We start from the raw sequence: 21,856 nt of genomic DNA on the forward strand, positions 1-21,856 counted from the left end.
ATATATATATATATATATATTTTTTTTAATTTATCTTTACATTATTTAGCAATAGCACTGGGCACTTAGTGCTCAACGATTGTCAAACTCAACAGAATTGAGATAAGCTTCTTGCAAAGTTGAAGTTTTAGGATTTAAATGTATGACTGTATTTGTCGTATTTCTCAATAAAGGCACAAGATGCTCAGAGTGCTGAGTGACTGGCTCAGATGGAATGGAACCCTCATTCCATCTGAGGGTTCAGTCCAGCCAGATTTCAGAATGACTACCTGTTAATATGAGTGCTCCCAAACCTCCCATAACTTTTCCATGAATTATTCGTCCATAGCCAACTCATCACTGTCTATCTCTTCCCACAATAATGTTGGATTTTCCATGGCTGGGGTGAGTTGTAGGGGCAGGGAATAGTGGTCAAAGGAGGGAGGAGACCAATTCACCAGTTTTCTGCTAAGTTGACAGAAGTGTTTCCTGCTTGATCTGCCTTTAGAAAGAACTGCCTGCTAAGGCATATACTGATGGCTGGGAGAGTCGGGGGCTGAAGGTAGGGATGGAAGAGCAGTGCAAACCTTTTGGGAAAATCCAAAGGAATGAAGGTTAAGTGTAAAAATTGTTGAATTTAAATGGAAATCCTTTGGAATGCTTTTTAGGGATAGTTTATCTTTTAACTCAAGATTAATATTTGAAAGGTTTATGGTTATAGAGAAGAGGAATACTCAAATATCTTCTTTAAAAAATGAACAAAAATGTCATTCTCACCTCCAAAACACTGCACTTAATTTTAGATTAGTAATAAGTAAGACATCTGGATGGAACTGAACAGAAGTGGTTTTGAAGAATTTGGGGAGTTGGGCAGGCTTTTCTGCAAATGAACAGCAGACTTTTAAAATTATATTTTTTAATGTCTAAAGAGACAGTTAAGGATTGGTTTCCCATTCTTTTCTCTCTGGGTTACCTTCACCAACCACAAAAACGTTATGGAGTGTCTTTGGGGCCAACTCCTTATAAGAGGTGATCTAGACTTGGCTTATTACTTAGACCTAAAAAGAAGGGGAGTCTGGGTGCTGGTGGCTCATGCCTGTAATCCCAGTGCTTTAGAAGGCTGAGACAGCTGGATGGTTTGAGGCCAGGAGTTCAAGACCAGCCTGGGCAACATAGTGAAACTCTGTCTCTGCAAAAAATAAAAAATGGAAAAAGAAGGTGAATGATTGAAAACAAAGCCAACTTTTTATGAGATCTGGTTTAGTTTAAACCAAAGATAAAAATGATACCCCATAAGGAGCAGCAGCCTATAGGATTAGGTTAGTGAGGAAGGATCATTGAGAATGGGCAACACAGGATTTTTTTTTCCTTTCTGTCTGTCTCCTGCTTCTACAGAAGCCGTGCCAGAACTGTGGGATGGCCTTCAATCCAGTCTTGCTATGTTCCCTTCCCCAAATATTGATGACACAGTCAACCTTGCTGTCCCTGTGTCCTCTGTTCAATGCCCTGCTTGACCACAAGGTAATGCGGAGGAAGCATAACATAGAGCTCTAATAACGTTTCCTGTAGTTCAAGAAGTTAAGTAGATATTGTGAAGTCCACTTGTTTTGTCCCCAATATGTACAGGTGGCTTTGAGAGCATCGACTCTGGGCAAGGCACTGGATTGTTTCTCTTGAGAGGAGTACAGAAGAGAAATGGCAGTGACTTTCAAGAAAGTCTTGTGAAATGAATGGATGAAAGGCCAGCACAACAAACCCGTATAAACAGATTCTCAAATGTGTATGATTTCTGCTATGGACGGAGCTCTTGTAGGAAGAGTCCTCCAAGCTTGGAGCAAGGAATCTGCTCCGGGAGATGGCGCTGAAAGCGTATCCCAATCCACCTTCCTCCATTCATGTCTCATCCCTCGGCTGTTGCGTGGGGCCTATGTCCCTCTTCAAGTAGATCCTAGGTCGAGAAGGGCCCATGGAACTTTGACTCTTACACACAGGTGTAACGGCTTGAGTTTTTATTTTACTTGTAAGACAATCCTCTCCTTCGGTAATGGGCTACTCTTCACCAAACGTGTGGACTTTTCTCCTTAGAGCTCTTGTAGTCTTCATCTCTGCTACATAAAGGTTGGAATACAACTCTTGCTATTGTGGTATGTTGTTTCCTTAGCATTGCACTTTTGGAATACTGCTGTTTGGAAACTACTTTCATGCCATTTCATTGCTCAGGAAAGATCCTGGTTAAATTTCTAAATTTAGAGATAATCCTTATGTTTTCATCACTTTATCTGTTTAATTCTAGACAGAAAACCCACAGCACTGAAGATAAGCATGCTACCTGAATAACCAGGCTGCCTGAAATCCTGCCTAAGCCTGGAAGCATTGCAGTTGCATGAGTACAAAAGGAGGGAATTCCCCTGAAGGCAAAAATGAAGTCTGTCTGGTCCTGCTGAATACCTATGCCTGGCCCAGCACCTGGCACATAGTGCATGCTCAATAAATATTTGTTCAGTGAAGGAGAACAAACAGCAAATGCAATTTAATAATTCTCCCCAGTCCTTGAAAATGTTCCTGTCTGTATCAGATTCTGACACAGCTGGTATCTAATGGACAGCCATTAGGTACAAGGTTCCATGTTTCACATTTGCCAATTTATCGAATCCTTCTAGCCATCCTGTGGTCTTGCTTAAAAAATAAAATCTAACAATTACAGTTTTCTCACTAGACTGGAGTAGAATATGCTTGCTAACTTGTCCCAAACTTCTCCTGTAGTGCCAGGTTTTACCTATAAAAATTCAAGGCAGGTTGGGGCAAAATTTCTTTAGCAGCTTGTCTTCAACTCTTTGGAAGCTCAACACATTTCCCTGTTGCAGTCTAATAACAGAGTAGTTCTCTGGGGCGTTATCTGCTTTTAAAGTTAAAAATATTGTAAAAGTAACAATGTGCTTTGCCAAACATTCAAACCTTACAGAAGCATATTTAAGCAAATAAGTTACATGCCTGGTCTCTTCTCTCTTCCCCAGACCCTTCTCTGTGAACTTCATTCATCATAGGTGGCTACCACAGCCACCCATCGTCTTCAGATGCTTCCCTGAACTACTTCTGGGCCTTTTGAGCATAGTATTCACATTGCTTTGCCACCTTGGTTTTTTAATTTAACCATACGCTGTGGACATCTCCCAGGTCAGTACATTCGATTTAACTCATTCTTTTTATTGGCTGCCAAGCAGTGATGAGCTGCCAGTACCTAACATTTGTTGAATGTGTCTGTGTATCAAGTACCAGGTGTCATTTTAAATTTTATTCTCACAAAAACCATATGAGGTAGGTACTTTTTTAATCCTATTTTTATATGAGGAAACTGAGGGTTTTAAAAAATAATAATCCACTTAACTAGTCCCTATTAAGGCATAGTTAATTGAATATATATTTATACATACATACACACACACATCTGTAGGATAAGTCCTGTATTGATGCATCCCACACTGATTTTTGAGAGCCCACTATGTGCCAGGAAATGTCGTAGGCACTAGGAGTGCTGTGTTGAAGACAATATAGATCCTGCTTCAGTAGCGCTTATACACTAGTGCCTAGGCAGATAAGAGTCATGACGTCGGGTGGTGATGTAAGCTAAGAACAATAAGACAATGGGGGGAATGGAGAGTGACAGAGTTACATTCGAGTGTGTGGTCAGGAAAGACTTCTCTGGTGAGAGACCTGAATGAAGCAAGGGAGAGAATATTCTGAAACAGGAAGTCAAAGACAGAAATGTGGCAGGTTCAAGGAGAGAAGAGCATATCAAGGATGACTCCAGGGTTCCGGAACTTCAGTAATATGCTGAATGGCAGGGCCATTTACTAAGAGGGGATGGGGAGCAGGGGTAGTTTTGAGAAGGTAGGGGAAAGGAAGAAGAATTCCATCATGGACTGATGTTTGCTGTGTCTATTACACATCCAAAGAGAGGTGTTCAGACAGGAGCCTGGGGGGCAGAGGAGAGGTCAGGGTTGGAGACTTAATTTGGCCACTGTCAGTCTATGGGACATGTTGAAAGATACCGGACTGACTAAGTGCACCTGAGTGAGGCAGCCAGAAAAGACCAGAATTTCTAAGTCAAAGAAATGCAAACATATTCCTAAATGTTGTCAAATTGTTCTTGAAAAAGTTTTGCCAACTTGTACTTACCAATACCCCAGGAGAGGGCTGACTCCATACCCAGGGGTGAAAAATAAACTATTGTTTCCATTTAAATTTGTATTTATTTACTGTGAATTAAATTGAGCACATTTCCAATGTTTTATTGGCCCTTTGCTCCATTTTATCCTGTGATATGCCTCTTCACGCTGTTTGCCCATCTGATCAATGTATAAGAATACTGATTTTCAGGATTTATTGATATATACATTTATTGATTTATAAAGAGCTCTTAGAATATTTATATTTAAGAACATAAATCCTTTGTCATATGTTTTACAGTTTTTTATTTTTTCTTCTGATTTTCAAAGTGCTTTTGCAGTTCAGATGATTAAAATTTTAGGTAGTCAAGTTTAATAATATTTTTTCCTTTTAAAGCTTCTGAGTTTAATACTTAGAGGGGTCTTTTATAATCTAAGATGGCAATAGGATTCCCTCAGGTTTTCTTGTAATTCAAAGTTTCCAGTGTGTCTTTGATTTCTCTTATTTTCACTGCAGAATTACTCAGCAAAGGAATCCATGGAACTAATTTCTTTTTAGGCTCATTTGGCAACAGTTTGCTGCTGGTGAAGCAGAAGGAGGTTAAATAGCAGCTGCCAAGCTTTTGGTTGTGCCCAGAGCCCGGCACATGATAGGTGCTTAATGTGTCTTTGCTGAAGGAATGCTTTGTTGGCTTTTGTCTTAACAGGTGTAAAACTCTTCATAGTTGCCAAGTACTTCCCTGATGTTATCTCTTCTGAAGCTCCAGCCTTTCCTGCAGTAGAGAGAGGGGCCGGGGAGGAGGCCAGGGTGACTTGGTCAGCACTGACCAGAGCTGGGGACGACAGCTTTATAGAGGAAACGCCTCGCAGACGCCACTGGGGTAGTTCCTTTTCACCTTTCTAGGATTTGGTGACTGGAGAATTTCAAATACACAATTGCAGTTTCTACTCTGGAGCTCGCTTTGAGGAAGGAGAAAGTGTTTGCTACTCTAAACAAACCATATTGTAGGCAAAATGCATTTTGTTCCGCAAGAAGGGAGCTAGTGTGTGTGTGTGTGTGTGTGTGTGTGTGTGTGTGTGAGAGAGAGAGAGAGAATGTGTGTGTGTGTGTGAGAGAGCGTGTGTGTGTGTGTGTGTGTGTGTGTGTGTGTGTGTGGTGGCGGGGGGGGGGGGGGGTCCCGGTTTCCAGTCCTTTTCTTGTCACTTTCTGCCATCTACCGGCCATAGCACAAAATACTCTGGAATGACTTCAATGACGCCTATGAGGAAGGAGGATTTATTCCTGTACCTTCTCGACCTGAAATGAAATTTCCCAGATAGATTGTGCCATAATTCACCAGAATCCAACATTTATTTTTTTCAAAATAACAGTTCCGAATGGACTGAATTATTTGAGTAATGACTTTATTATTTTTGTTCCTTTGTCTGAGAAGCAATATTTGAACTCTGACCACCTGAGTTTAAAAATTGGCTCTACAATTTATTGTCTGTGTGACCTTGAGCAAGAAACTCAACCTCTCAGTGCCTTATTCTCCTCATTTACAACGTGGATTTGACACTAGATCTTGTCTCTTAGGGTTTTGCTTAGATTACATGAGTTCTCAAATATAAAGCATATAGTATCTTGCACTGCAAGAGTACTCCATAAATGTTGTCTGTTATTTGCTGGAAATCTATGTGAGTTTAGGCAGGCATTACTCTGGGACATAGAGAATTCCATAAATTAGATATTTATAACCTATGCCCAATAGTTGTGCAGCAATTTTGTTTCCCAGCTGCTTGCATTTTAACTCTGGAAATTGAGCTCAAAAACAGCAGCCTCTGTTGTGGAGCCCTCTTCATTACCTCCTGCTGGAATAATCCATATTCCCTTTGAGCTCCCATAGCCCAGTATCTGGGCCTCTCTTGGACTGATGATTTCACCTTGGAATGTAGACTTGTCTCGCCTTGTACATTGCCTGGGTCCCTGAGGGTAAGAAGCAGTCTGATTCATCGTTGTCTCTCACAGTCTCCCTTACACTATGTTATTCAGCAACTACTCAACAAATATTTGTTGAAAGCCCGAATGAATAATCTCATTTGATTCTCCCAGGAATCCTAAGTCAGGTAGAGCAGATATGAATTGTGCACATTGAATAGACGAGGAATTGTGAGACTTGCCCCAGATGAGATGGAATGGGGCTAGAATTCAAGGCCGGGGAGAGTCTGTGACATGCCAAGAATGTGCATGAAGGAGAATCAAGGGAGCAACACAGAGGAGAAGGCTCATCCCCAGCCCATATGCAATGGAGCTACACACTGAAGAGTAATTTTGGTGGGGCTGGGAGGAAGGGTTTACATCTGAAGCTGATCTCTGGCTGTCATGCTTCATCCAAATCCCACGAAACTGCATTTTCACAGCCCAATGCTAACTTCCACATTTCCACTGTCTCATCAATGATTGTCAGTCTCATGACTAATGCTTTGGGTCTAGATATCAAAATATTTATTTCTCAAAGTCACTTATAATTGTCAAGGGGCCAGAGAACTCCTTCAGAACATCCCTGTTACCTATGATTAGGTACAAAGATCCTAGCTCTCCTGGGAGTCAGGGACCATGAAGATGTCTCTATTCTATTATTCTCTATTACATTTTCATCCTTTATGTTCACAGATGAAGGCCAAGTGAGTCTCTCTTGAGGATGTTCAACCTTCATTCAACAAATTGAATAATTACAACAAGCCATAATTACTGTTGTACATGTGTACAACAAGTGCCTATGGAGTACCTGCTATGGGCCATGCTGTGCTGGGTGCACAGGGAAGATGTGGTCCTTGTCCTCTTGCTTACAACCAGGTGGAAAGTCAATTGCACATATGAGCCATTGATATCAGTCAGCCTGGAGGGTCTGATTTTAACTGGATAACTCAATGTAAACATTTTTTTTTAAGTAGAACTCTTTGGGTGATTTCAGACATACAGAGGCTGACTGGCCAAGGAATCTATTCCTCTTTCTAATATTAGAAAGGAATATATTCTTAGGAATCTGTTCTTCTATGTAATATTTATTGTCTTTAGGTTCACTTTTATATTCTTTCATAAAAGGTGACTGAGTATCAAGAAAAGGCAACCCTTTCCCACACCTGCAGTTACTGGTTGGTCATTACACCAAAGTAGAAGGCCTCTAGCTGAGAAAAAAAGCGGTACATCTTTACAGTCTAAGAAATACGCTTTCCTTGTGTCAGACACCATATCTCAGATTTGTAGGGAGGTGAGACTACATAGCTAGGAGATATTATGGAGCCTGGTGAAACATTCTAACCCCAGAAGTAGGGGTAGTACGTGACAGTGTTAGGACCTGATGAGACATTATTGTCCCTCTGGAACCTGGGGCTGCTGGAGAAATTGGCCTGTATCCCCCAAGGACACCATAGCTGTGGAGGTTACATGGGGTTCTCAGCCCAGCCAACAGACACTGTACATGTCAGCAGTGGTGTGATGCCAGCCCTTGGGTGTGGAGCAGATGGGACAAGGAAAGTGGAAGGTTTTCTTCTCTGTCCAGCTCTCTTACATAACTAAACTTTGGCCCCCAATCCCCCGACCCTGACTGCTGATTTTCTGTAGCCCATCCAAGCAAATGAGATCAGAGAACCAAACCAGACCAGAAATGTGACATCTTTTTCCTCCCTATTCCTCATCTACCAGAGCTCTATGTTTTTCACCAGTCTAGCCAGGAGAAAGAGCTCTGAATGAAAAGTATCTGAGACAATAATATTCAAATACCATAGATCATGCTAAATTTCGAGAGCTGGGTAATGTAAGTGGTTGGCTCTCAGCAGAGCAAAGTGGAAAAATGTGAGGTAGACAGAAGGTGTTTGAATCTCCCACTGTTAGCTTTGTAGCCAGAGGCAAGTCATTCACCCCTTTGCATTTGTTTCCTCATTCGAAAAATGGAGATGCTAATATGTCCCTTTCAGATCCATTATAAGGATTAAAAATGTATGAAAGCATGGAGCATAATACAGCATCTATTACTATTGTGAAGAATATGTTGTCTGGCCCTCAAGAGACTTGTAGTGTAGTTTGGGGAACTGAGGCCATCACAATAATAATCACAAGAATGTGGTCTGTAACAAACAAATGCCTGTGCAAGTCAGAAAAAAATTGAAAGCCGGGAGAGAATTATCCCACCAATTCCACTACATTTGCTCAGTTTTGTCCAAATACATTTATTAAGCATCTACCATGTACCAGGCCATATTATCATAGTTGTGTAATTTACAGGTACAGGAGTAGTGCAATTTACAGGTTCAGAAAGACCTGGCTTTGAATCCTGTCTCTACCACTTACCAGAGGTATAACTTTGCCCATTACTTAAACTTTCTGACTTTGGCCATTACTTAAACTCTGAATTTATTACTGAGTGCCCTCATCTGTAGGATAGGGTTGTTAATAGTACCTGGCTCACAGGTTGCTGTGAGTAATAAATGAATTAATATATATAAAGGAAACAGCAAAGTCCCTGACACATTGTAAGTGCTCAATGAACAGTCCCTGCTATCATCGTCATCATGATCATCACCATCACCACCAGCACCACCAGCACCACCAGTCCCTGTGCTTCATGTCAGGGATTTAAAAAATGAATGATACATTTTCTGCCTTCAGGTACTTCACAGTTCAGTGGATCCTGGTATTCCATCGAATCCCAGAAGCCTTTTTAGGTGATCCAGGTGAACATAACCTATTTTTCTAGAACAGGAACAAATTTTGCTTAGGAAATTTGCAATATTTTTACTACAACAGGACATTAGCTTTTACCCAACCACACCTGCTTTGGGAATGGAAGCTCCCTGTGAAACTGAGATAGAGATTGGAGTCTTTCTTAGGCCTATTGGGTTTTACAGGAGTGAAATTTATCCTGTTCAGTCCTTATAATTATGCAAGTGAACAGACTTATTTATAGATTAGGAGTGTCAACTTACTGTATCCTTAGATATATATACACACACACACACACATATATATATATGTATATATTTATGTATAGCTGTGGTTTATATATTCCAGGGTATTCTAGAGTTCCAAAATATATGATTGAGTTGCAATTGTACTGCATAAGATTAGGAAAGATTGTACTGCATTTAATTAGGAAAGTAGCATTTTTAGAATTAAAATGCGTAAAAGTCATAAAGTGTGCTTCAGAAAAAGGATTTCCTAGCATCTGAACTCAGAATTGAGGATTTCACTCCTGGTTTATGGGGTTGGAGTGGGAGAATCACGAGAGCTTATTAAAGTCATTTAATCTAGGAATATTGAATGGTTAAGCGTAACGCTGCTCAGAGGTGGGGGCTCGACCAATTGGCTTTAAAGTTTCTTTTGCTTTGCAGTGTTTAGCTCAGCTGATGGAAAGATGAAAAGAACACAGAACAGTTAAGTGGGAACTCCCACCAATCATAGGCTACATGGAATTCTCATAAGAAGTTTTTCAAAGCTGTCCCCAAACTATCTATAACAAGTTAGCATCCACTAAGGGGAAGGACATCTGTGTATTTTTAGACAGAAAAGTGCTGTCTCCTTGTCACTTTGTAGAAAACCCTTTTCTCTCTGCTTCCTCTCATTGGGCCTTCTGATATCTCAGAAGGGAAAGGAGCTACCTGGTAAATAAAGATAAGCTGTGCTTATTAGCAGAGATTTGCAAGGAAAGTGGCTGTTTAAAAAGGGATAAGGAGGTCATTGTGTTCCTCTGGCTCTAAAGCAGGGACTCATTTTCCCCGGCCAGGGCAGAGCAGCCACGAGGAGCTGAGCGAGTTGCTGGCCACCCCAGGGTGACCTATCGTTCCCATGGACGAAGCTGCACTCCCTTTGTCGCAGGAATCCTCAGGCCTTTGAAGCTGCTGAGTCGTCCTGACAGTAGGTGCCTTCCGTGAAGGACTGATGCTCTGCCAGGAAAGCAAAACCCAGTGATTTTTAGTGGGCCCTTTGGAATAAAAGAGGCAGCTGTGCAGTGCAGCCCTGCTACCAGGCTCACATCTGATGGACTCTGATGGAGTCACCTCCCTTGGCCCTTGGCTCCTCGCTGAGTGAGGATCAGGACACTTTAGGGCTCTTTGGCAAGTTGTTGGGAGGACCAGGTAAACAGTTGGCTATGGAAATGGTGGGTGGTGGGAGGGGCCGTGTCTGTAGGATGCCTAACCTCTAGATCTAAACTGAGTTCAGTCAGCTCTCCGGATGTTTTCACATGCACAGATGTTTGCCAACAGGAAGACAAAGAAATCTCTTGACCGCATGTTGCTGTTTGCATCTGATCATTCTAGAGAAAGTGGTCTGTGCTATCAGGTTTGCATTTGGACCTGACAAAGTGATCTAAATCAAAAGACAAAGGCACCCAAGTTTCTCTACTTAATGTTCATCTCCGGCATATTCCACTTCCCTGCCATCCACATCACGAGCTATGTGAAGCAAGCAGAGACCTCTATGCTGAGGCAATGAGTCTGCTCTTTGTCTGCACATGAGCTCAGCTTATCCCGATTGTGCTGACTCTGTGGGATTCCCAGAAAATAAAAGCCAGCGACAAAGCACCAGGAAAATGACCTGGTCCCCTTGAGCCTGGCCTCTTTCCCAAATGCCCGCTGTCTGTGCATAGACGGGAAGGCGTGCTTGGAAAGGTTATGCTGAGAAATGTGGCTACCTCTGCAGGCCCCATATCCTCTTCTCAGGCTAACTTAGGAGGCAGAGCAGGCATGTGTGTATCTGATGCCTCAGACGGTGTCTCGACGCAGAACACAAAGACTGTTTCCTGGTATTAGCTGCCGATCAGTTGTCATCCCCTACTCCCACCTCCTGTGAGTTTTTTGCTTAAGACATTTCAAATATTGTCTGAATATTTGGTTCTTTCTGAGGAATAAAGAATAGCTGTGCACTGAATGGTATTGGAACATCCCTTTACAACTGTGATTTTAATTGCTTGGAAATGTGGAAGTTCAGTTTTTAAATGACCTGACTCCATCTCTTCCTGGCAGTGTCTCTTTAGGCTTCCTTTGCAAAAACAGATCCCCAGATACTTCTGGACTAAACCTGCAATTTAAGAATACCCTCAGTTAGGGTGTGTTTACCGTGAATGAATAAAACTTAAGCTGCAGGGCTTCTCACTTTCACAGGTTGCATTCAAGGACCTGAGAAGAGGTCTGGTGATGTGGTCACATGGTCCCATGTTTTTGTTAAATCTGTGAAAATAAGACTTTTTAATACAGTTTTCCTTTAAAATGGCACCCCAGTTGTGTAAGCTTTAGGCCCCTGAGCAATATCTTAGAGCATGTGAGTCATTTCTTATTGCTGCCAGTATTCATCTTAATCAGGGAATATAAATTAGGCTAACAGAATAATTTAGGAGAGAATTTCTTTTTTTTTTTCAATGGCCATTATCCTCTCAATATGCAAAACACCATTTATTATACTTGGATTTGTCTTGAGAAAAATTGCTGCAGATGATTGAAGAGTTTCTGGAGGGTTTCACTATGCTGAATAATGGGGAAGAAAATAATACCTCATATTTCATGATAGAAAGGGCTGCCTCCTTGTTATTTGCTGAAACATGAGCTATCGACAAAAGAACTGCAAGGCACATCCTCTGGGTCATCTCTCCAGGACTGGGAAAAATGAGAGGAATGTTTGAAATGACACAGGGGCCTTCAGATTTCCTCTGCTCCTTTCATCTATCAGTTTTTTGGGGTGGCAAGGCTTTGGCCTACACATTTCGTGTGTTTGGCCTTGGTGAATCCAGTGGTTCCAGAGAAGCAGGGAGTCGAGAAGATCCCTAGGGCAGTGTGTGAGCTTGGGAGGGGGCCCGAGTTTCCTGACGATCTGTGTTGAGTTTCTCGAGGCTCAGTGAGTTTCTGGAGGGTCTGTGTTGCCTGGATCCCAACTCTGCTTCTTATAACTGCACCATCATGAGGGAAGCTTGCTGAACCAGAGGCAGGACATAAGAACAGCATGTGCTCCAGGATTTAGTTAGTGTGGGCCAGGCCTCTATTAATCAGGGTTATTTAACTCTGGTAATAATAACTGCTCAATTTAACAGGTTTAACAAACTTTGGTTTTTTTGCTCAACAACAATTTAATGTGGATTTTTTTTTTTTTTCAGGTAGCTTTTCAGAGTAGGTCTCCTTAAAGCTCTGATCTGGGGACATGGAAACCTTACATCTTTTGGCTGCACCTCCTTTAATCGTTAGAATTCTCTCCATTAAATAGACTGATGGGGAGGATTCCATGTGGGAGGATTTTATGGGCCAGAACTAGAAGTGGCACACATTACTACCACCCACATTCTATTGGCCCAAACTAGGATACATGGCTGTGCCCAGGTGAAAGAGAGGCTGGAAAATGTAGCCTAACCATGTGACCAGAAGCAAAAGGGAAACTGAGTTGTCAATACTCAACCAGTGTGACAACAAACCTGTACCAACTATGTAGGAAGCATGCAGAATCTTCATCCTCAAAATCAGTGTTGCAAGATTATTCTAATTATTTTCCTTGAGGCAGGGCAGTTGAAGATAGTGCCTTCTTAAGCCAATTAAAAATGACACAAATAGGCTGGTGACTCAAGCTTATAATCCCAGCAGTTTGGGAGACCAAGGTGGGAGGATTGCTTGAGGCCAGGAGTTTGAGATCATCCTGGGCAACATATAGCAAAACTCCATCTCTACAAAATACAATTCAAAAAAATTAGCTGGATGTGGTAGCATGTGCCTGTAGTCCCAGCTACTTGGGAGGGAAGCTGAAGTAGGAGAATCACTTGAGCCCAGGAGGTTGAGGCTGCAGTGAGCTATGAATGTGCCACTGCACTCCAGCCTGGGTGACAAAGCCAGAGCTTGGCCAAAAAAAAAAAAAAAAAAAAAGGCAAATAATCAATGCTATTTTGGTAAAATGAATAAACACAGATTTAGGCAGCTACTTGTTATACATTTTCATCAATGTGTAATATATTGGTACAATTCTGCTGACTGGTAAGTCGTGTGCAGCATGATCTTTTAAGATTATATTGAATCACAGAATAATTTAAGCAAATAACTAAGTAGAATAATATAATTTCAGAATTAGAAGAAACCTTAGCAATCACTTAATCCGACGTTTTAATGGATGATGAAACTCACTGAAAGTAAATCAAAGGGAAGGTAAATTTCTTGATCTTCTGTGATGTTCTGAGGTTAATGTTCTCTCCATTCCATAGAGAAGCACAATGATTTGACTTACCCAAAGTCACATAGCTAGTGAGAGAAGTGAGACTAGGACCCCCTGCCTCAAATTAGAAGTCAATGTGCTCTTTGAATATGTTTAATTAACACCTCCCTCTGTGAATACACACATACATTCATGCCCCTCTTCCTACCCATTCATGTGAGCTTAATATACAGTCCGCTGACATGGAAGGAAGATATGATTAACGTGCATCATTCTCAAAATGTGAGGCTAGCAGGTCTGTGGTGTTACATCTATAATAGCACCATTTTCATGGCTTGTATGCTGTTTTGCAAATAGCCCGAAAGTATTTTGCGTGGTGGTCACCAATTTCCAAAAGAAGTGAGATATTCTTTTCACTGGTCTGGAAAAGAGCAAGTTGCAGTGGCTGACTTCAGAATGACCCATTGTTCCAAGCCTAACAGGTGCAGGTTTCGACACTAAGGGTCGGATCCCATTACCACTCAAGTTGCATGGATCACTGATCTCGAAAGGGGTCTGCACACACATCAGTGTGGGATCTGTCCTTTAGGAGCCACGGCCACTAATCTGAATGGCTATTTAGGGTGTGAATGGCATTTAGCTGGCGTCCCTCCATTCTTCCATGCTCATTAAAGAATCTCAGTCCTTCTCCTCCTGCTCATTAGAACTGACACTTCCCAGGCCAGAGGGATGACCAGGCTGAGTCAGAGAGATGAGATCTTCATCGTGAAGGACAGGGTACAGTTTGGGGCCAGCTGGGAGTGAAAGAAGGCACATTAGGCTGTTGGGACTTGGAGCTTATGATTGTGCCTCCATCACAACAAACACACAGTGACACGGATACCTTAGCTTAAAAGTTGGTTGATCCAATCAAGTCATTTTACGATAGCCTGTTAAAAAAAGAACGAATCTTTTACCTCTCCTGGGTATACCACCCTTGCCCACTCCTGATTTCTCAAATCATCAGGCATTTTCTCTCTGAAGCTGGTTTAATTTTTTTCTGTTTTCATTTTATTTCCTCTGTTTAGTGTATAGTTTGCTTTTGTGTGCATGGAGGTCATATTTATCACTTTGACTAATTTCTGAATATTAAGACATGAGAATGGCACTACAAATGTTTTAGGAATCCAGCTGAATTTTGAGGGCATGTGGCCACTGCATAGCGATTTCATGGAGCAAATTTGTTTGCTACTGGTTGCAAATGAGATATTTGTCCCTCTCAAATCCCATAGTTATTGTCAGTTGCTTAACTAATTCTCTACTGATTGATTGAAGGCAGTAAACAGCATTACATAGAAGCATCGAAATAACTTTTGTTTAGAGACATCAGGGTTTTGATTATCTAGCTAGTCCATCTATTTTAATTGAAGTAAATGCAGTCTACAATTGTGGATGCGATTAGAAGGAATGATGCCAACATGGGGAATTATCGTTTCCTTTATATACTTTGAGGATATCATGAGTAATCTTCTAAAAAAAACAACACTTTGAAAAATTTTCCATTATTTTGAAAAGTATCATTGTGGCTTACACATGATAGTTATTTATCATATTAATTAATGCTTTCATTCATTCATTTAGCAAACAATTGAATACTTCCTCTGTGCAAGGTGTCAGAATACACAGATCAGTGTGACATGATCCTGGCTTTCAAGGGGCTCACAATGTAGTGGAGGAGACATACGAACTCCTGACTATCACACTGTGTGCTAAGGGTTTTGGTGGCTGATATGGCTTGGCTGTGGCCCCATCAAAATATCATCTTGAATTATAGCTCTCATAATCCCCACGTGTTGTGGGAGGGACCTGGTGGGAAGTGATTGAATCATGGGGCTGGGTTTTTCCCGTGCTGCTCTTGTGATAGTGAATAAGTCTCATGAGACCCGACGGTTTTATAAAAGGCAGTTCCCCAACACACACTCTCTTGCCTGCTGCCATGTAAGATGTGATTTTGCTCCTCCTTTGCCTTCAGTCATGATTGTGAGGCCTCCCCAGCCATGTGGAATTGTGAGTCCATTAAACCTCCTTTTATTTATAAATTACTCGGTCTCGAGTATTTCTTCATAGCAGTATGAAAATGGACTAATACAGTGGCCACACATGCAAAGGTGTGTATATGTAGTCATTTATACACTCATGCTCTTCTTCCTAGACATTTATGTAAGCTTCATTTATAGCTGTCTAGAGGACTAGGGCAGTTCTCTAAGGGGCATGTGGAGGTGGGATAATGAGTTTTTCTGAGGAAAGTCAGAGAGGGCATCATGGAGAAAACATGGGGGGCTTTGCCTGGGAAGGTGGGAGAGGGCATTCTAAAGACAAGTTATGTGGCCCTAAAATTCATAAACATGGAAGAGTAATGAGGACAGTGGAAATCTAAGTCCACATGCTCAGGTGCAAGGGGCATGTACCTTCACATATTCTTCTATTGATCAACCTATTTTTTAAAGCTCGCATTCTGCCACGTGAAGAAAAGTTAATCTCCATCTATTTTGGAATCCTCTCCTCTTTTCGTAAGTTTTCCCTGGGTTCCAAGGCTTTATGTAGACATCAATGGGAATGGAGAATGGTCAGATGACTGCTATCCTGCCTGACTCTTGGTTGTCAGTTCTTGATGGCTGCTGCTAGGTCATTCTGGGAAGGCTGCCGAGCTGCTCCCAGGGTCCCAGGAGGCAGCCTCAGGCTCTGTGGCTCTCTGACACTAAGATCTGCTTTGCTTAATCACAGTGCATTCACTTCTCTGAGCTCCAGTTGCCTATCTGGGGCTCTATTTGGGAAGCAAGGCACAAGACCTTCTGATTTTGGATCCACAGACTTATCAAGAAGGATTCTGTCTCCCTTCTCCCCTCTACCCCAGGAAGACAGAGTACAAGCCCTCCATTTCTCAGAGGTGACAAGCTTCCAAGCGCTGTTCTTACCTCCTTTTTGAGTCTCTTCCCAACCAGGGTTAGCTTTTGTCATTTGCAGGGTGTGGCTTTGGGATGTAGAAATGGTGGTGGTCATGATGGAGAATCTTTGCTCTTATCCATTGTGCATTTACAAAATTTTTGTTTAGATCCTATGTTCTGTTCATTTCTTTTGAAAGCTAGGCTTTTGACACTCAAAAGTTGACAACAGACCCCTTTTGTCTTAATTCCTACCTTGTAATTTCTTTTCTGAGGGATCTGGAAAGGTCTAGCTCAGAGTCCTCCACCACAGATGCACGTTACTGTCGCTCTGAGCCATAACATCGAGTACAGATGCAGAAGTCCACTGGCTGAGGCTCTGATTTGATTGGTCTGAGGTGGGGCACAGATACTGGTATTGTTCTGAAAACTCCCCAGTAGGTTCTAACTGTAGTCAGGTTGAAGAACTGCTAGTCTAGCTGAATTGTTAAGGAAAGGTCCAAAGTATTAAAGAAAATGCAGGGAAAAGGTTGGCTAGTATTGCAAAGCTTTATCCAGGCCAATAGGTCAGGGATGCATTTGGAAGAATTGTGAATGCCCTCTTATGGAATTTTGACTTTATTAGGTTTAGAATACAAGACTTTGAAAGGAAAAGCTAATTAATGTTAACTTGCCTACCCTAGGTTAAGTGCTATGCTTTATGTATCTATCTATTTTCAAAATGTTATTGTAAATTGACCAATTATAGTTGTATTATTTATGGGGCACAAAGTGATGTTATGGTCTGTGAATATAATGTGGAATAATGAAATCAAGCCCATGAACATATCCATCACCTCAAATGTTTATCATTTTTTTTGTGAGAACATTTGAAATGTACTCTCTTAGAAATTTTGAACTGTATAATACATGATTAATTAATATACTTGATAATAATGTATATTGGCAATAGACCTGAAAAACCTTACTTTTCCTGTCTTACCAAGGCTTTGTATCCTTTGACTATCATCTCATTCCTTCCATTCCCTACCCTCTGGTAACCACCATTATACTCTCTGCTTCTATGAGTTCAGTTGTTTTAGATTCCATATGTAAAGGAGAACATGCAGTATTTGTGTTTCCATGTCTGGCTTACTTTACTTTTTGTTATGGCAAACGACAGAATTTCTTTATTTTTTAAGGCTAAATAGTATTCCCTGTGTATATGTAGCGTATTTTCTTTATTCATTTATCAGCTGATGAACACATAGGCTGATTCCATAACTTGGCTATTGTGAATAGTGCTTCAGTGACCATGGGAGTGCGGACATCTCTTTGACATGCTGATTTCAAATCTTTTCGGTAAATACTCAGAAGTGGAATTGCTGGATCATACGGTAATTCTATTTTCAGTTTTTTGAGGAACCTCCATACAATTTTCCGCAATGGCTATACTAATTAACATTCCCACCAACTGTGTACAAGAGTTCCCATGTCTCCACAGCCTTGCCAACACTTGTTACCTTTTATTTAGATGGTAGCCATTCACACAGATGTGCGGTACCATCTCATTGTGGGTTTCATTTATATTTCCTTAATGAGTGGTGATGATGAGCATTTTTTTCATAAATCCATTGGCATTTTGTATGTCTTCTTTTGAGAAACATCTATTCATGTCCCTTGCCCATTATTATGTCTTACCTATTTATCCAATTTTAGCTTGACATGAATCCTATAAGGTAGGTCTTATTGCCCTTGATTTTGCAGATAGAGAAATCTGGCTTAGTGAGATTATAGGAATGCCTCAAGGTCACTGGGCATGAAAATAGCAGGTCGCTGATTACAATCCAGTCTGTCTGCTTCAAAACCCAGCCTGTTTTGAAACGCTGTTGCCTCCCAAAGTGGAATAATAAGATAGTGTATTCATTGAACAGATCAGTGAATAGTTCTGTTAACAAAATGGCTGAAGGTCAAAAAATTAGCCCTAAGTAAATGAATTAACTTGTTGGCTGTGGTTGTCTTCTCTTTCAGGTGCTTGTTGTTATCTGTTGAATGGTTACTACTGTTTAGGTCTTAAACTTCCATTCAACATGGATAATACAGGTGGAGTATCCCTTATCCAAAATGCTTTGGACCAGAAATGTTTTGAATTTTGAATTTTTTTCAGATTTGGAATATTTACATTCTATACTACCCGACTGAGCATTCCTGATCTGGAGATCCAAAATCCAAAATGCCCCAGTGAACATTGCTTTTGAGCATCATGATGGTGCTCAAAAAGTTTCTGATTTTCCAATTTGGAGCATTTCAGATTTTGAATTTTCAGATTAGGGATACTCAACCTGTGTAGAGAAATAGAATTTAACACAAGTTAATACACTTGCTTGTACTTGCTCTACAAAAATGTAATTCTTTAGTAAGTAATCAGTTTCATAATTAATTTTAGCATTATTTTGCACAAGTGGAATATAATATTACAGTTAGAGCAAAGAAAAAAAGCTTTGCTTTTCTTACAGACCCATATCATATTTTCACCTATGAGTTATTTCAATCACTTTTCGTGACAGTTACCAGCATTATTCAGATAAAAGTTGCTAATTGTTCTCTTAACTGTGAAAATTACTTTTCTCACTTTCTGTTCATTATTATTAGGGTAGGTACATGACTATCCATGCTTACTACCTCCGTTTCTCCTTCTTAAGATGAGGGTGGGCAAAACTTCTTCAAAACTTGTGTTGAACAAATTACTTTCTCAGAGATTGTCTTCCATTTTTTAAAGTAGTTTCTTATAGATGATACCAGAAAATTAGAATATATGCAAAACATGGTTTTGCCTCCACTGGTTATTGTATATTTACCTTTCCCAGTAATCCAGGCCCTAGAAGAGCACCTGGCACAGCTCAATAAATGTTGATTCTAATGTGATCTTCATGTGCTAAAGCAGTGTGGGATAAGCCAGGTACTATTAATCATCCATTGTTGAAATGCAGATGTCCTTGTTATGCATCAGGTGTCCAGAGGTATATATACAGTTCTGATTTGAGAGGAATGCCTAATGAGTCCCCCTTCTTCTGATGTTTAAATCATTAATGCACAACCCTTTCCTCCTCGACATAATAGTGAGCTTTCCTTTGATGTCCTGTATTCTCCATATTTGCTTCATTTCCTCTTCTGGACTGACACACTTACTTATTTTCCCTGTGCATGTTTTGGGGACGTATCTACCTAGTGAAAGAACACTTTCAGTGACCCCTTCTGCTTTTATTATGTTTCTATTAGCTTTGCCCATCTATTGCACAAATTGACCTGGGCCCCATCAAAGAAGGAAGGGGCTTTCCACTTGCATGATCTAGGTAAGAGGGAATAGAGACACCTAATAGTGGAGGCAAAATTTAGTACTGAAGGTCAGGGCATGTAGAAAGATGGAGAAATCATGGCTAGAAGTAAGATGACTGGGTGATGGGGTGGAGAGGCTGTACCTCTGGAGGAAAGCAGGCAGCTACTAAGTGATTAACTGGCGGGCAGCGTGGATATGCTGGACGAAGGGCGGATTCACATCTTGGGTGGAACAGAGTGGAAAGGTGTGAGATTTTGTCATGCTACTCAGAACAGCACACAATTTAAAACATAAGTTGTTTATTTCTGGAATTTTTTATTAATATTTTTGAGCTGCACTTGACTGTGGGTAACTGAAACTACAGAAAAGAGAGGGACTACTGTAAAGGGAACATTTTATTGTATTTATTTATTTTTTAGAGACAGGCTCTTGCTTTGTCACCCAGGCTGGAGTACAGTGGCTCCATCATGGCTCACTCTAACCTCAACCTCCTGGGTTCAGGTGATCTTCCCACCTCAGCCTCCTGAGTAGCTGGGACTACAGGTATGTGCCACCACGTCTGGCTAATTTTTTGATTTCATTTTATTTTTTGTAGAGATAGGGTCTTGCTATGTTGCCCAGGCTGATCTCCAATTCATGGGTTCAAGTGTTCCTCTACTTTGGCTTCCCAATGTAAAAGGAACATTTTAATTGCAGACTATACAGAAGATGAAAAGGCCAGGAAGAAGGAATGGAGAAATTGAAAGGAGGCACTCTGCAATGTTGTTAAATAGTTATAAACCTGATGCTTTCTTCAGGGAAGTTGCTGCCCTGAATTTGTTTTGTTGCTGACACTCTTGGAGTTCTCTAAAGTGGTTCAGCATTGGTTTTAGATGAGGTTTCTTCTTCCTGTTTTGTCTTGTCCAACTAACTTCCCATTTTGGTGAATGAGATCTCGATCAGTTGTAGTAAGCAATTGCAATGGCATATAGAAAAGTAAGATGCAAGCAAGTAATAACGAAATTGTGCATTGAAAATAGTTTCCCGCAGATTGTAGATAAACATACACAAATAATGCCACCCTACTCTCCCAAATTTTACATGTGATTCTGTCTTAGCTCAATTAATTTCTATTTTATGAAAATGTTTTTTATGTCTCCACCAGTGTTTAATATTCCTCTTCCTTGCACTATGAAAAAATGTTTAGCTTTGTCTTACTGCCTCGTAGACAGAGTTAATGCCTTAATTTCTTAAAACTTGCATATAACAAGTGTCTAGTAAATATTTTTGAATGAAATGTAGGTTGAAATGCATGGACAATATTAAAGATTCTTTAAAAACTGAATTGGCATACTCTATTTTCAGTTTGTAACAATTGCGTAGCTATATCTATACACACACACACATGCATTAACCTTTACCTGTGTACATGTGTGTTTGAAGGCAGTAGTGGGCTGAGATTTCGCATTCAAGCTCTGGAGCTGCCTGCCTTGGCTGTCTTTTTGTTTTTGTTTTTTGAGACAGTATCTTGCTGCATTGCCCAGGCTACAGTGCAGTGGCACAATCAGGGCTCACTGCAGTCTCGACTTCCCAGGCTCAAGCAATCCTCCTGCCTCAGCCCCACAAGTAGCTGGGGCTCCAGGCATGTACCACCATGCCTGGCTAATTTTCTTGAATTTTAGTAGAGACAAGTTCTCACTATGTTGCCCAAGCTGATCTCAAACTCCTGAGCTCAAGTGAACCTCCTGCTTCAGCCTCTCAAAGTGTTGGGATTACAGGCATACCCAGCAACTCCTGCTTTGGCTTTAAATCCTGAATTTATTCAGGTGTGTGATCTTTGGCAAGGTCTTCAACCTATTTTATTTAAGTGTTCTCTTGTATAACTGGGGATGATACTAGTATCTGTCTTGTAAGACGGTGGTCAAATAATACATGTACAGCTCTTAGAACAATGCCCTCCATTAGTAAATATGTGATCAAGATTAGCTATAAATATTTTTATTATTATTGTCTTGCTTACAAATTCTTTCATCTATGTAAGTCTCGTGTCTGATTTCAGGTTACAAACTTCTTTTGGGTAGAGACTACTTCTTTCTCTTCTATATTCCCTAGCTCAATCCTAAGCATGAACTTTTAATAATTATGTGCTTCTTAATTGTTGGAATTAGAGTGATACACCAGAGCCCAAAGAACTCATGGTGCCTCACAACATTTCCCTGAAGCATTCTAGGCAGTAAAAGTGTGAAGGTAAATGATAGTTCTGAACCCAGAGAATCCCATATTTGGATCTGTGGAATTTTTTTTTTTTTTTTTTTTTTTTTTTTTTTTTTTTTTT

The sequence above is a fragment of the Rhinopithecus bieti genome, unplaced genomic scaffold (genome assembly GCF_001698545.2).
Source record: "Rhinopithecus bieti isolate Rb0 unplaced genomic scaffold, ASM169854v2 scaffold_2574, whole genome shotgun sequence".
In the NCBI taxonomy this organism is placed as follows: Eukaryota; Metazoa; Chordata; class Mammalia; order Primates; family Cercopithecidae; genus Rhinopithecus; species Rhinopithecus bieti.